This window comes from Vigna umbellata, unplaced genomic scaffold (assembly GCF_029865625.1).
Source record: "Vigna umbellata cultivar VRB3 unplaced genomic scaffold, Vumbellata_1.0 scaffold_828, whole genome shotgun sequence".
Lineage (NCBI taxonomy): Eukaryota > Viridiplantae > Streptophyta > Magnoliopsida > Fabales > Fabaceae > Vigna > Vigna umbellata.
In genome coordinates this window covers 14,378-28,632 of record NW_028274593.1, presented here as the reverse complement: position 1 = coordinate 28,632, position 14,255 = coordinate 14,378, and the positions used below count along the sequence as shown (strand labels likewise).

The 14,255-nt window shown below is 34.7% G+C and overlaps 1 pseudogene; it reads left to right on the top strand.

Moving 5' to 3' along the window:
* The first annotated feature begins 8,329 nt into the window (after positions 1–8,329).
* LOC148190527 (uncharacterized) lies at positions 8,330–9,122 on the top strand (annotated as a pseudogene).
* Positions 9,123–14,255: the final 5,133 nt, after the last annotated feature.

The window sequence follows — 14,255 nt, the reverse complement described above, 5'->3', positions numbered from 1 at the left end:
CATATAAACCGTCTGACATTAGTTACTAGAATGAAAGGTTCAATGAAAGGATCAAACGGTTCATATCATTTTTATGCATTTAGGCTGAAAATGACCAAATGAACAGTGCAAACAACTTTGAAATGGCAATTTAAACTTGCTCAAACATTAGAAATGCATAAAGACAGCAAGATTCAACAAATCACTCTTGTTATAGTCAAATATGCAACAAAATGCACCAAAAACAGCATAAATCAGATTTGAAAGAATGAAAAAGGGGATAGCAGCACCAAGGACTCTAGGAAGGCCTAATGCACTACAACTAACTGAAGATAATCAAGCTAGAAGATTATAAGTACCTAAGACATAGTCAAAGAAAGCAAGCACGATGAAAAAGCTTGATGGAAAAACAGTGACAGTGGTTGAAATCAGATTTCAAGCAACTCAAATAGTCAATTTTCAATTTTGTAATTATTAGGAGTTGCTATCACTTCAAAAATATGTAAAATCATCAAACAAACTTGTCTTAAGCAGTAGAACCAAGAAATGTACACTGAAATAGAAGCTTGATATTGCACCAGCATTGAATAAGCAATTCAGATTTCAGCTTTGCACTGTGCTGTTTGAGTTGTGTGTGAGTTTAATTCAAGTTTAACTCCACCTAGCTGTTGTTTTCTAGCTTGGTCTTGTGTAGTTACACATTCTATAGTAACTTTTAACATTGCCTAGTCCATTGAATCTTTTAAACTCAGGTTTTGTGTGTGATGGAGTGATTTTTCCACATTTTTGGCCATAACCAAAGTCAGATTTCGAATGCTAGAAGTTTCTATGTTGTGTGACAGTTTGAGCAAGTCTAAAATAATGTTTAAAAGTTGCTAGCAGAGTTCAATTAGTGATATAATGGTTTGAGTGCAGAATAGTATACTAAACCTTAAATTGTGAGTCAAAATTAGGACGTGGCAAGGTGTTTTTGAGTAACAGTTTGGATTTGAGCCAATTCAAAGTTTCAACAAGTTTAAAATCACTAAATCAAGTTGCTGGAGTGATTAGTTTTGAGCTACAACCACTGTTGTGACATTTCGTGTCTTAAACCACCAAATTGTGAGTCATTTTTTTAGAAAAAAATGAACCAGACAGCACTTGTGTAGATAGTGGTAGCATCTTGAGGGGTGGAAACTTGTATAGCTCTTGATCTAAGTGCCTATACAGCAGGGGAAAATAGCTTCCTGAAACACCATTCTGCAGTGAGAAAAAGAGTGAAAATTTGGCAACTCCACTAGCCAAATTTTGAGACACAAGCCAAATAATTGAGGGATTGTAAGATTGAGTGTCTATCCTCTAAAAGAAACTCGATAGAGCACCCTAAGACAGTTCAGAAGTGAGATTTGAATAGTCTTGGCCGAGAGGAACAAGCAATCACTACATGACACATCTAAATTGTAGTTTTAAAATAAAAAAGTGAGAGATTTTGATGTTACAGAAAGAGAGAGATTTTGTTTTCTTGCATAGATATGGGATGAACAAGTGGTTGAGACCCTAGGTGCATGTTGGAGGGGCATGGTCGTGGCGTATGATTTTTGGGTGGAAGTTAAATGAGAAAGGAAGGAGCATAGTGGGGGGAGGGGCTGGGGGCATGGTCCTGGCAGGAGCATAATGAAGAAAGAAATAAAAGGCAAAGATGAGAAAAAGTGTACAATCCATATTCTTATTTTTAGTGGCAACCCTAAAGCATGTACTTTATCTCCTTTTTCATTAGGTTTGTTATCAATTGTTATAGTTTTTGAATTTAGAGACCACAAAAGTGTCTTCAATGTATAGGCTTTTACACAGATCAATCAGCAACAAACTAAAATAAAGCATCTACATAAGTTTCCATGCTCAATTTGAAGAATTTAATTCTCATGAAGGCTATAATAAGGACTGGCACGAAATGCTTCCTTTCGCTTTACTCGGTTACCGCACATTACTACACACGTCGACCGGGGCAACACCTTTTTCTTTGATATACGGAATGGAAGCAGTACTACCCTTTGAGGTAGAAATCCCATCCTTACAATTGTTAATGGAAACCCGTTTAGAAGAAGCAGATTGGTTTCAAACCCGGTTTGATCAACTCAATCTCATTAAGGAGAAATGGTTGACCTCAGCATGCCAAGGACAATTATACCAGCGAAGAATGACAAAAGCATTCGAAAGGAAGGTACGCCCTAGGGAACTCCAAGAAGGCGAACTGGTCCTAAAAAAAGATTTTGCCAATACAAAAGGATCACAAGGGCAAGTGGACTCCAAATTATGAGGGCCCATATGTGGTAAATAAGGCATTTGATGGTGGGCACTTATTCTCACAAGAATGGATTGGGAGGAGTTACCCTTGCCGGTTAATTTTGACGTAGTCAAAAAATTCTATGCATAATGATTCCATGATAGGGAATGCTTTTAAAGTGGAATTGACATTATTGTATTATGCTTTATTTAATAATTATTTTTCTTTGTAAGGTCGCTCTTAACTTTCGAATTACCTCCTGAAAATAATAAGCATCACAGGCAAGTTCACGGGGTGCGACTTTGTTCTTAAGGGATGTCGTGGAATTAAAACAAAACGGGAAATATAATACCATATTTGGGTCTCACATGAATTTTCTTTCACCCATACATTCATGCATTCAGCATCATGCATGCATCATCATAGGGGTTCAAAGAAAAAAGCATAACACACCATGCATCATCAATATCCAAAAGGAATTCATGAATTCAATGGAAATTGATTCAACAAGTACATTAGTGAAAAAGTTTGGAATTTTCAAATTAAAAAAAAAATTACGAGGTTTGTGCGCCTCTCCATCAAATTTTACGAGGTTCGTGCGCCTCTCCGTCACATTTTACGAGGTTTGTGAGCCTCTTTGTCACATTTTACGAGGTTCGTGCGTCTATCCATCAAATTTTACGAGGTTCGTTCGCTTCTCCATCAAATTTTACGAGGCTCGTGCGCCTCTCCATCAAGTTTTACGAGGTTCGTGCGCCTCTCCATCAAATGTCATGAGGTTCGTGCACCTCCCCAACTAGTTTTACGAGGTTCGTGCGTCTCTCCATCAAATTTCATGAGGTTCGTGCACCTCCCCAACTAATTTCACAAGGTTCATGCGCCTCTCCATCAAATTTTACGAGGTTCGTGCGCCTCCCTAGAAAATTTTACGAGGTTCTTGCGCCTCTCAAAAAAAAAAGAGTTTCGATTCATGAGGTTCATATACCTCTCCAGCAAAGTTCATAGGGTATGACACACCCTCCACAAGTATCATGGCCCTTCAGTAAAATCCACAAGGTATCTACACTCTCTACCAAGTACGCTTCGAGGTAATTTTTTTCCTTCTCTTTAGACCCGAACGAAATTAGTGTCTTTATCTTTATTTAGCTTTTACTATGATAACACAAAAACTCTAAGGTTCATGTTATCTAGCAAAATCTAAATAAAGAGGGGCAGCTGTCAACATTCAATTTTGTCCTAGTAAGTAAATAAATAAAAATAGAGAATAAGAGAATAATAATTAATGGTGGATAACAAAAAAAAAAGGAAAAAAGAAAATAATAAAATAAATTTCCTTAATGCAGGACACATCACTAGAAAATATTTTTGAAATATTAGTTTGATATAGTAATAATTTGAATCAACATTACGCCAATAATTATAAGCAGTAATTAAAATAGTATATTAATATAATTTGTTATGTCAGTTGCTTTTAAAGAGGAAAATATGATTTTAAAAATGGACAAATTTTGTGACAATAATTATAATCAATTTCTTGAATATTATTTGATTTTCTTGGAACCAAGACATTTTCTTTCCCTATTTTTTTCATTATCAATTAATTCACATTTAAGGCAAGATTATCATAATATTACAATGTGCGTATATAAATATGCACCCTGTGATAGAAAAAGGGGACAAAAAAAAAAGAGGTACACTTTGAAATAATAGAGATAGAAAGAGTGGGAGAGAGTATAGAAGAAAGTAAGTTCTCACACTAGAGGAACTCTGCCAAAAAAAACTAGCAAGGAAGAACTGGGGAATACTTAAAGCCAAAAGGGTATGTCATTTCTGCAGTATTCTCCTTCTCTTTTATTGTACTTTGAAGGTTTTTGTTAAAAGATTTTATTTTATTTACTTCACAACTATAATGTTTTTTTATTGGTTATATCTCTCGCATCACGTGATATTTATTTTTAAAATTTTACTTAAAAAAATAATAATAAATAAACAATTTTTAAAAAAATAAATTATTTCTTATCACGTATTTTCCTATAAAAAAATATAAATCGTAAAATAAAAGGGTATGGGTACGCGTCGGCTTATGGTCGGTCTCTTTCTTTTCTTTTTTTTTTCCACCATATTTTTTCAAATAAAAGAATACAAAAAACCTTTTAAAAAAACAATGTCAATCCTTGTCGGGGTTCGCTTTTCAAAAATCCCAAACAATCCATAATGATTTTTAAATAAACTCACAAACCTTTTTCTAGATAAAGAACTATGTGATCCCTGATTTTCCATTAAATGGATATACATAGGAGCAAGGTCAATCCTTGTCGGGTTCATAAAACAAAAATATTTTTTGTTTCTTAATAGTTTCTTTATAATTTTTTTAGGGAAAATTAAACATTTTGAGAAAACCACGTCAACTTTATACATTTAATTAAAGGTACTGCTTTTGGGCAGGCGCGGTAAGGTGTTAATACCTTCCTTACGCGTAACCGATTCCCGAACCTAAAATCTATTTTCGTGACCATGTCTTATTTTATGGTTTTCATAGTTTTTCCAGAATAAATTATGGTGGCGACTCTCAAAATATTTTCCTAAACCCGTTTATTTTCGGCTCGTCGTCTCGTCGCGATCCCGGGTGTGACAAAAACAACAAAAGCTCAATTTGAAAAGTTATACTCAAAGTAAATATACATGAGACAACCTTGTGTGTTAGCTTAGATTGAGCTACCACACAATGCCAACCCTACTGGATAGGGGGCGCTCAATGCCAGAAAGTTGGCGCTCAGCATTGGAAACTCTAATTCAGGGGCACCCAAGGGGCGCTCGAGCCCCAAACCAGTTGATAGCACACTCAAAAATGGCTTTTGATACACTTGAGACTTGTTATATTGATCAAATTGGTTCCTTAAACATTATAATTGATAGGGAAACACATTTATAAGTGAAAGTAAGTATCCATTTGATTATTAGACTATAGATTAATTGCATCAAACCATTTTTGATACTCCAAAAGCACTTAAACTCAGATTTTACCTTATACACCCAATTTCTACAGCCTAACTACTTGAACAAGTCCTAATAGACCCAAAAACACATTACAAATTATTACCTCTAGCCCAAAACTTTTAATTTAAAATTTCACTAATTAAAATCTCTAAAATGCACCTAAAAACTAACCAAAGCACCACCAAAGTACTACTAACTCTTTCTAGATTAGAATTCAACTAATTAACATCTCCAACAAGTCTTAATTCACCTCTAAACATACTTTAAAATTGAATTGACTCTTTCTAACCCCTAACTAAAAAACTCACATACCAAAACCCCTTTATTTTGACCAAAAACACATATAACTCTACCAAATCCAATATTTTACACATCTAACCCAAAATAAAACACGACCACACATTTCAATAGTACCACCCATGATGGAATAAGGCCAAGCCTTAGCACAATAAAGGTCATAAAACTTGAAGAAAGACAAAGAGAAGGAAGGAAGCATTAAGAATAGGGAAGTGAGCCAAGTTTTCACTTGGAAGCTTTGGAAAAATGTATCTGAAATTGACCAGCAAGCTATCTGAGAAGTCCAACAAGAGACATACAATTTCAGCCACTTAATTGAAGTTAATCAAAACCAGCGCCCAGTGCCAGCCTTTGCCGCTTTGCGTGAGCATCCAAAATACAAGAAGCTTCCACGTACGTCAAGCAGATTGCAAAGGAGCATTCAGTAGCTTCAAGGACACCTTTCCACATGGATGCTCACATTTGTCATAGCTAGCTACTATTGGCTTGACTGGGACTTTGGTTCCCTTTAAATAACTTGCTTCTTTGATTGTATTGGACACCATTGAATTAATTGAAGATTGGTTTTTGTTGATTTATTCCAAAATTATCTTCTTGCCTACAAGTCACCAAGAGAGAGCTTGACAGTCTCCTTTAGCCTCTCTCTCCCTAGTTAGGCTTCCATTCCTAGCATTGATAGAGGATTATCCCTTAATCCTATTGAAGACAAACTTGAGGAAGAACCTTTACAATTCAAAGGACCTATAACAAGGTCAAGGAGAAAATAGTTGGAAGAACAAAACTCCTTTAGGCTCATGATGCTCCATGAAGATTGGAATTCATGGGACTTGAAGATCATGACTTGGAGCATAATTATAAAAATAGTTTAGGCAATTAAAAATATTTGCAATTTTCTTTTAATGGTAAATAATTTGTTTTTGTTTTTGTTTTCTTTTTTCTAATTTGAATTATTTTTGGGCTCAATGCCTTTGGCCTTTTAGGGTTTCTTAGGTACCTTAAACATTTGTGCCTATATATAAGGGAACCAAATATATATGTAGACACTTTTGAGTTATAATATATGCATTTGAATTTTTTAGAGAGGATTTTCTTGGTTCCTTTTTTAAAACTCTTATTCTTATCAAATATTAACATCTTTGTGGCGAATCTTTCTTGACTTATATCAATATGCTAGATTGTGGCATCCTCATCTCTGTTTTATTCCGCATTCTTCTCTGATTTATTTTATTGTGCCCCTTGAGAATTCAAATTTAGAAAAGATCATACTCTTTCCTGGACAAGATCGTATCATTATCAAAGAAAGTTCTGGTTTGAATGTCCTCTTTATCTTATTTTTTTGTCATATTAAAAATAACAAAATCCAATTTCCTTGAGTTTTTAATTTTTGTATTTTTATGTTCTTCTTTTAATTTGTGTATTTCTACACTTGATTCGTGGAAATTATCTTTTTTTCTTTTTTGTGTTTTTATGTTAATTGTAGTCGCAATTAAATATTTACCTTGATCTTGCATGAGTTTTATGTTTGAAAGACAATCTTTGTTTGTGTGTTGAACTGCCAAACTAATATATATATATATATATATATATATATATATATATATAGGATTCAGGTAAAAAAACACAAATATATATTTAAAAAAAAAAGAGAGAAAGTACGGATCCAGGAGTAAAAAAGATTGTAGAGTTTAACACAAATTATTATGTTGCATTATGAATGTTAATCTATTAAATTATATTCTATCTCACTTTTAGAGTCCTGTATTGTCTCATTTAACTCTTTTTGGTAGTCCTATAATTTTCTAATTTTATTATTTTGTGTCTTTTAAGAATTTCTTGAATTTTGTCTAGAGTTTTCTATTTGCTTTAACCTCTTGTGTCAATACTTAGATCTCGTACAATTTTCACATTGTTTGTTCAATCTTTGCTTAAGCTATTGGAGTTTTCTTTTCCGAGCACTAAAGGGAATTTGAGTGAAAAAAAAAGCAAGAGAGTACTTAAAAAAAAGAAGCCTATTTGTGTGATACACGAGTGAAATTTGAGTGAGACACTTAGAGGTGTGGTGAGGTCCTAAATATATTATTATTATTACTAACATTTTTCTTGTAGAACATGACTTCTTCCCAAACTAGTGATCCTCCATCACCTAAGACTGAAATATTATGGTTGCACTTGAGAAGTTGAACTTACAAATGGCTCAAATGCAACAACACACTCAATTGCAGTTTGAAAGGCTCCAAAAGTCTAATGAAGATGTGAGTGTGAGATTGGAGGAAGTGGAGAAAAGGAGAAGGAGACACAATGATTAAGACCGTTATTCTCATAATGATGAAGATGTCTATATTTTTAGACAAAGGTGAGGCCAAAGATGAGAAGAGTTTGGAAACCACACGTCTAGAAAAGATAAGATATGGAAGAAGATTGTTATCCCTAAATTTAATGGAGCTAATGACCCGAAAGCTTACCTAGCATGAGAAATTAAGCTTAACCAAACCTTCAGCTCTTATGATTATGAGGATGATGATAAGGTTCTAATGGCATCCTTAGAGTTTGAAGGTTATGCTATGAATTGGTGGAATCAAATTACCGTGGACATAGCTAGAAGAAGAAGGTTGTCAATCATGGGAGCAATTAAAGGTAGCCATGAAAGAAATATTTGTGCCTCCTTATTATAAAAAGGAGATTTTCAATAAATTACAAAGACTTACACAAGGAAATAGGAGTGTTGAAGAGTATGTCCAAGAAATAGAGGTTAGCTTAATGAAAGCCGATGTAGAAGAAACACCTATGGCTACAATGGCTAGATTATTGAATAGATTAAATAGAGAGATTTAAGATGTGGTGGAAATGTACCATTACGATACTTTAGAGGATCTTAGTCACCAAGCCACCAAAGTGGAACAACAACTCAAGAGAAGAAGCTCCTACAGGAAGTCATCCATTTCATCGAGGGATAAAGAGAAATATAAGAAGGAGGGAACTACTTCTACCATTTCTAAATCTAAGGAAATGGAGTCTTCAAGTGGTAAAGTAACTTCCTAATCTAATAATGATGATTCTTCACATTTTACTTCAGAAAATGTTTTAAATGTTTAGGTAGGGGACATAAAGCAGCTCAATGTCCCAACAGAAGAACTATGATGTTGTTGAAGAATAGGGAGTACATTAGTGAGCATTCCGCTAGAGAATCAACTAGTAGGGAAAAGGAGGACATGGAGTTTGAAGTACCACCTTTGGAGAGCGATCTTTTGATGGTTAGGAGGTTGTTGGGTAGTATGAATAAGGAAGAGGATGAGACTCAAAGAAGGAATATTTTCATTCTAGATGTATGGTTATGGGAAAGGTATGCTCACTCATCATTGATGGAGGAAGTTGTACAATTGTAGCAAGTAAACGGTTAGTGGAGAAGCTTGGTTTGGTGACATCTATACACCCTAGTACTTACGATCTATAATGGTTGAGTAAGGATGGAGAATTGGTGGTGGATAAGCAGGTGAATATTGCTTTCCCTATAGGTAAGTATGTTGATGAGGTAGTATGTGATGTGGTACCTATGGAGGCGAGTCACTTGTTGTTGGCAAAATCTTGACAATATGATAGAAAAGGAACCCATGATGGTATAACCAATAAAATTTCTTTCTTGTTTAAAGGGAAAAAGGTGTCTCTAACACCTTTATCTCGTAGAGCTATTTGTGAGGATCAAAGTAAGATGAAAGTGAAAAGAAAACAAGAGAGAAAGTTTCAGAAAAACGCAAGAAAAAGGAAAGTAAAATAATAAAGAGTTGTAAAAGCATTTTCTTAAGAGAAAAAGATGTACATAGAGCGTTGGTTAAGAAACAACCTTTATATTTGCTTATGCATAACAATATTTGTTTGTCTTTTATGCAAGTTTCTTTGTCTTTAGGTATGGAGAAACTTCTCAAGGAGTATGCAGATGTCTTTCCTAAGGACATTCCTCACAGCTTACCTCCTAAAAGAGGTATTGAATGCAACATGGACCTTATTCTGGGTACACCTCTTCCTAACAGGCCAACCTATAGGAGCAATACAAAAGCAAGTGGAACAACGCATGGAGAAAGGATGAGTTAGACAGAGTTTGAGCCCATGCACCATGTCATTCATCCTTGTTCCTAAGAAAGATGGATCATGGAGAATGTGCGTTGACTGTCGAGTCATCAATAACATCACCATCAGGTATAGACATCTTATTCATAGACTTAATGACTCACTTGATGAAATGCATGATGCTTGTTATTTTTCAAAGATAGATTTGAAAAGTGGTTATCACCAAATTAGGGTAAGAGAGGGAGATGAATGGAAGACTGCTTTCAAAACTAAATTTGGTTTGTATGAATGGATGATTATGCCTTTTGGGCTAACTAATGCACCTAGTACCTTTATGAGATTGATGAATCATGTGTTGTGGAATTTTATTGGTAAGTTTGTTGTTGTGTATTTTGATGACATCTTGATATATAGCAAAACACTTGACTCATACTTGGGGTACTTAAGAAAAGTTTTAGAAGTGCTTAGGAAGGAGAAATTATATGCCAATATGGACAAATCCACTTTTTGTACAAATGAAGTTGTTTTCCTAGGGTTTGTAGTTAGCTTAAGGAGTCCAAGTTGTGAAGAAAAAGTCAAGGCCATTAGGGATTGGCCCACTCCTAAAATTGTAAGTGAGGTAAGAAGTTTTCATGGTTTAGCTAATTTCTATTGGAGGTTTGTCAAGGATTTTAGCACCATAGCATCCCCATTAAATGAAATTATTAAGAAATATGTGGGGTTTAAGTGGGGAAAGGAACAATAAGATGCTTTTGATAGCCTTAAACACAAACTCACACATGCACCTGTCTTGGCTTTATCAAATTTTGAAAAAAAAAATTGAGATTGAGTGTGATGCTTCCAATGTTGGCATAAGAGGTGTTCTCTAGCAAGAAGGACATCCTATAACCTATTTTAGTGAAAATTTGAAAGGGGCAATGGGAAACTATTCCACTTGTGACAAAGAGTGAGAACCTTGCACACTTGGCAACATTATTTGCTTCCTAAAGAATTTATAATCAATGGTGATCATGAGTCCCTTAAATACATTAAAAAAGTCAAGGCAAACTCAATAAGAGACATTCCAAATAGGTGGAATTTATTGAACAATTTCCTTATGTTATCAAGCATAAACAAGGCAAAACAAATGTTGTTGATGCCTTATCTAGGAGGCATGCCTTATTGTCCATGGTTTGAAACTAAAGTGCTTAGTTTTTAAATGCTTAAGGAATTGTATGATGATGATCAATATTTTGGAAAAATTTATAAAGATTGTGAACAATGAGCTTTTAATGATTTTTATAGTTTTGACTTTCTTTTTAAGGGAACTAAGTTGTGTGAGCCTAAAGGATCAATGAGAGAATTATTTGTCAAAGAAGCTCATGAAGGGGGTTAATGGGACATTTTGAAATTCAAAAGACATTGGATATATTACATGATAATTTCTTTTGGCTTCACATGAAACATGACGTGTTCTCCTTCACATGAAACATAATATAAGCATGCTAAATCTAAATGTATGCATCATGGAATGTTTATGCCATTACCTATTCCTGAATCTCCTTGGATCAATATTTTTGTGGATTTTTTTTTTGGACTTCCACGGTCCAAATGAGGAAAAACATTTGTTTTTGTTGTGGTAGACAAGTTCTCAAAGATCTCACTTTATTCCTTGTCATAAAACTGATGACGCCAACCATGTGGCAAATTTATTTTTAAAAGAAGTGGTGAGACTACATGGTATTCCAAGGAGCATTGTGTCAGATAAAGATGTAAAATTTCTTAGCCATTTCTTAGGTACAAAATTTCTCTTCTCTACAACGTGTCATCCTCAAACAGATGGACAAACCGAAGTGGTAAATCGAAATCTTTTGTTACCAATGAGGAGCATTGGTGTCTTGAAGATAATGATTTTGATGATGTTACAAAGTGAAGAATATGAAGACCTCTATTGTATGAAGTTTAAAAGCATTTATGTTTAAGAGAAGATACCAGGACCGAGCAGTTAAGACCGAACGAAAAGTAACAGTTGAAGACCGAAAGATCACTAAAAAATGAAGGTCGAACACAGTTAAAGACGAAATGGTCACAAACAGTTAAAGGCCGAACACAGTAGAGGACCGAACAGTCACTATCAGTCAAAGACCGAATGCGGTTAAAAACTAAACGACTTCAATCAGATCAAGGTTGAACACAGCTGAATGTCAAACACAGCATAAAGGCTGAACAACGCATTGCAGATGAAAGTCGAACGATGTATAACAATGAAAAGTCGAACAAGACAAGATAAACAACACATGCACAAGACCAAACGGCTTTGCTCACAAGCCAAACAGTATTGAGTCCAACTAACATTGTAGCATAAAAAGTTAAAGAGTTGGAAGGTATTCGAGTGAAGAAGAATTGAGTCGAATGGCTGAAGGCAATAAGAACTTGAATCGAACAGTGGAAGAAGTTGAAGAACTGAAGCCGATCGGTTGAAGTGAAATATCTAATTTGTTCCAGTCTCGCAGATAATCGATTATCACTTACAATAATCAATTATCACGGACAATTGTAATGTGTTTTTTTTCCAGCTTCTGAATTTGCACGAACCTTAGGTTATAAATAGTGTTTTCCACAACTCTTAACAGTAACTTTTCATTTTAAGAGTATTAGAGTAGTGTGCCTAAGAGAAGCTCTCTAAGAGTGAAAGTTCAGAGCTAAGCCTTTTGAGAATACAGTGTGATCTGAGGAATTTCTCAAGTTTTAGTTCATGGTTCTTGTCAAGTGTTGTGAATAGGAGAAGCTTGCGCTTTGTATGTCCAAGGTTTGAGCGCTTTTCTTCAAGTTGGCAGAGTTGTTGCTTTCGGTTCATTTGCCGAAGGAAGGATCTTGCTGCATTCTTCCGGTTCGTTTGTAGAAGGAACGTGTTTTGTTATTGTTATTTTCTATTCACTTTCATTGTAATTGTGAAACTGTTTTAGTGAAAAAGTTAATCACTCTTCATAGTGATTAACGACTGGACGTAGAATCTTTTGATTCGAACCAGGATAAAAATCATTTGTGTGATTTTTCTACTCCCTACACTCTTTATATTTTTTATTCATCAACTGTTTGATAAAACGCTTATAAGAAAATTAAAGGAACCAATTTTTGATTTGACCGAACACGCTTTCCGCAATTTTATTCCGTTGCGCGACTCTACGATACTAGTTGTTATAAACCAACAATTGATATCAGAGGTTGCTTTGATATTCTCTTAAATTTTGTGAAAATGGTCGGTCATTAAAATCAAGTATATGCCGAGGGAGCTTCCATCAACAGACCACCACTTTTTACTGGTGATAACTATGCCTTCGGGAAAGTCAGAATGGAAATTTTTATAAGGTTTGTTGACAGAGGCATCTTGGAAGCTGTACTAAATGGTCCCTTTTATTAAAAGTAATGTTGATGGTGTAGAAGTAGAAAAACCATACTTTAACTGGACTGCTGAGGAAAATAGAAGAGCCCAATGTGATATTAAGGCTCATAATATTACTGCATCTGTTGTTGTGCTTGATGAATTCTATAGAATCTCTGTTTGTAAGATAGCACAGGAAATGTGGGAGGTTCTAAGAGTCACAGATGAGGGTATTGATGATGTGAAACGTGCAGGGAAAAACACAGTCATTCAGGAGTACGAGATGTTCATAATGTAGCCTGGAGAATCAATTTCTGATGTTTAGAAGCGCTTCACTCACATGGTAAATCATTTAACAGGATTGGGTAAGACCTTTGATGTTGATGAATTAAATATAAAAATTTTGAAATCATTGGACAAGTCTTGGCAACTAAAGATGACTGTCATCTCGGAGTCTCAAAACCTCTCTCAAATGTCAATGGTGATTCTCTTCGAAAAGCTTTGTGAGCACGAGCTTAAGTTAAACAGATTGACTGTAGAGGAGGATCAAGGCAAAAGCAAGACCTTAGCATTTAAATCTGAAATTTCGAAAGGAAAGAGTTCAAGAAGAACCGAGGATGATGACTCTGATGATGAGGAAAACATGAGCCTCATGATAAAGAAATTTGCCAAATTCATGAGAGCAAAAGGAAAGGATAAACACCATGGAGAAAGAGAGGAAACTCAAGGATCTCCATCAAGCATCAAGTGTTATAGATGTGGAGAAAGAGAACATGTAAAGACTGACTTTCCTAAAAACAAAAGAAGTGAAGAAAAAAAGGAAAAGAAATTCCCAAGAAAAAGAAGGCTTACATTGCTTGGGAAGAAAATGTTTCTAGTAATTCAAGCTCAAGTGAGTCAGATGAGGAAGCAAATTTGTGTTTAATGGCGGACTCAGAAGATGCTGGAAGTCAAGTAAGTGATTCTAGCTTTGAGTCTAGTGAATTAGATTTACAAAAAGCTTTCTCTGAATTGATGAATGAATATCAAAAACTTGATGCTGCTCATAAAAAGCTAGAGAAAGAACATAATGAATTAAAATTGAAATATGAAAAAACATTAGATGAAGAAGAAGTTTTAAGCAATAAAGCTAGTAATCTTGAAACTAAATTATCTGATTTTATTGCAAATGAACAACCTGTTGAATGTTTATCTTGTAAGACTCATATGTTTGATATTGACATACTTGAGAACTTACTTGCTAAAGCAACCAAGTCTACCTCATATGCTCTAACTAGCTTTAAAAGAAATAATTTT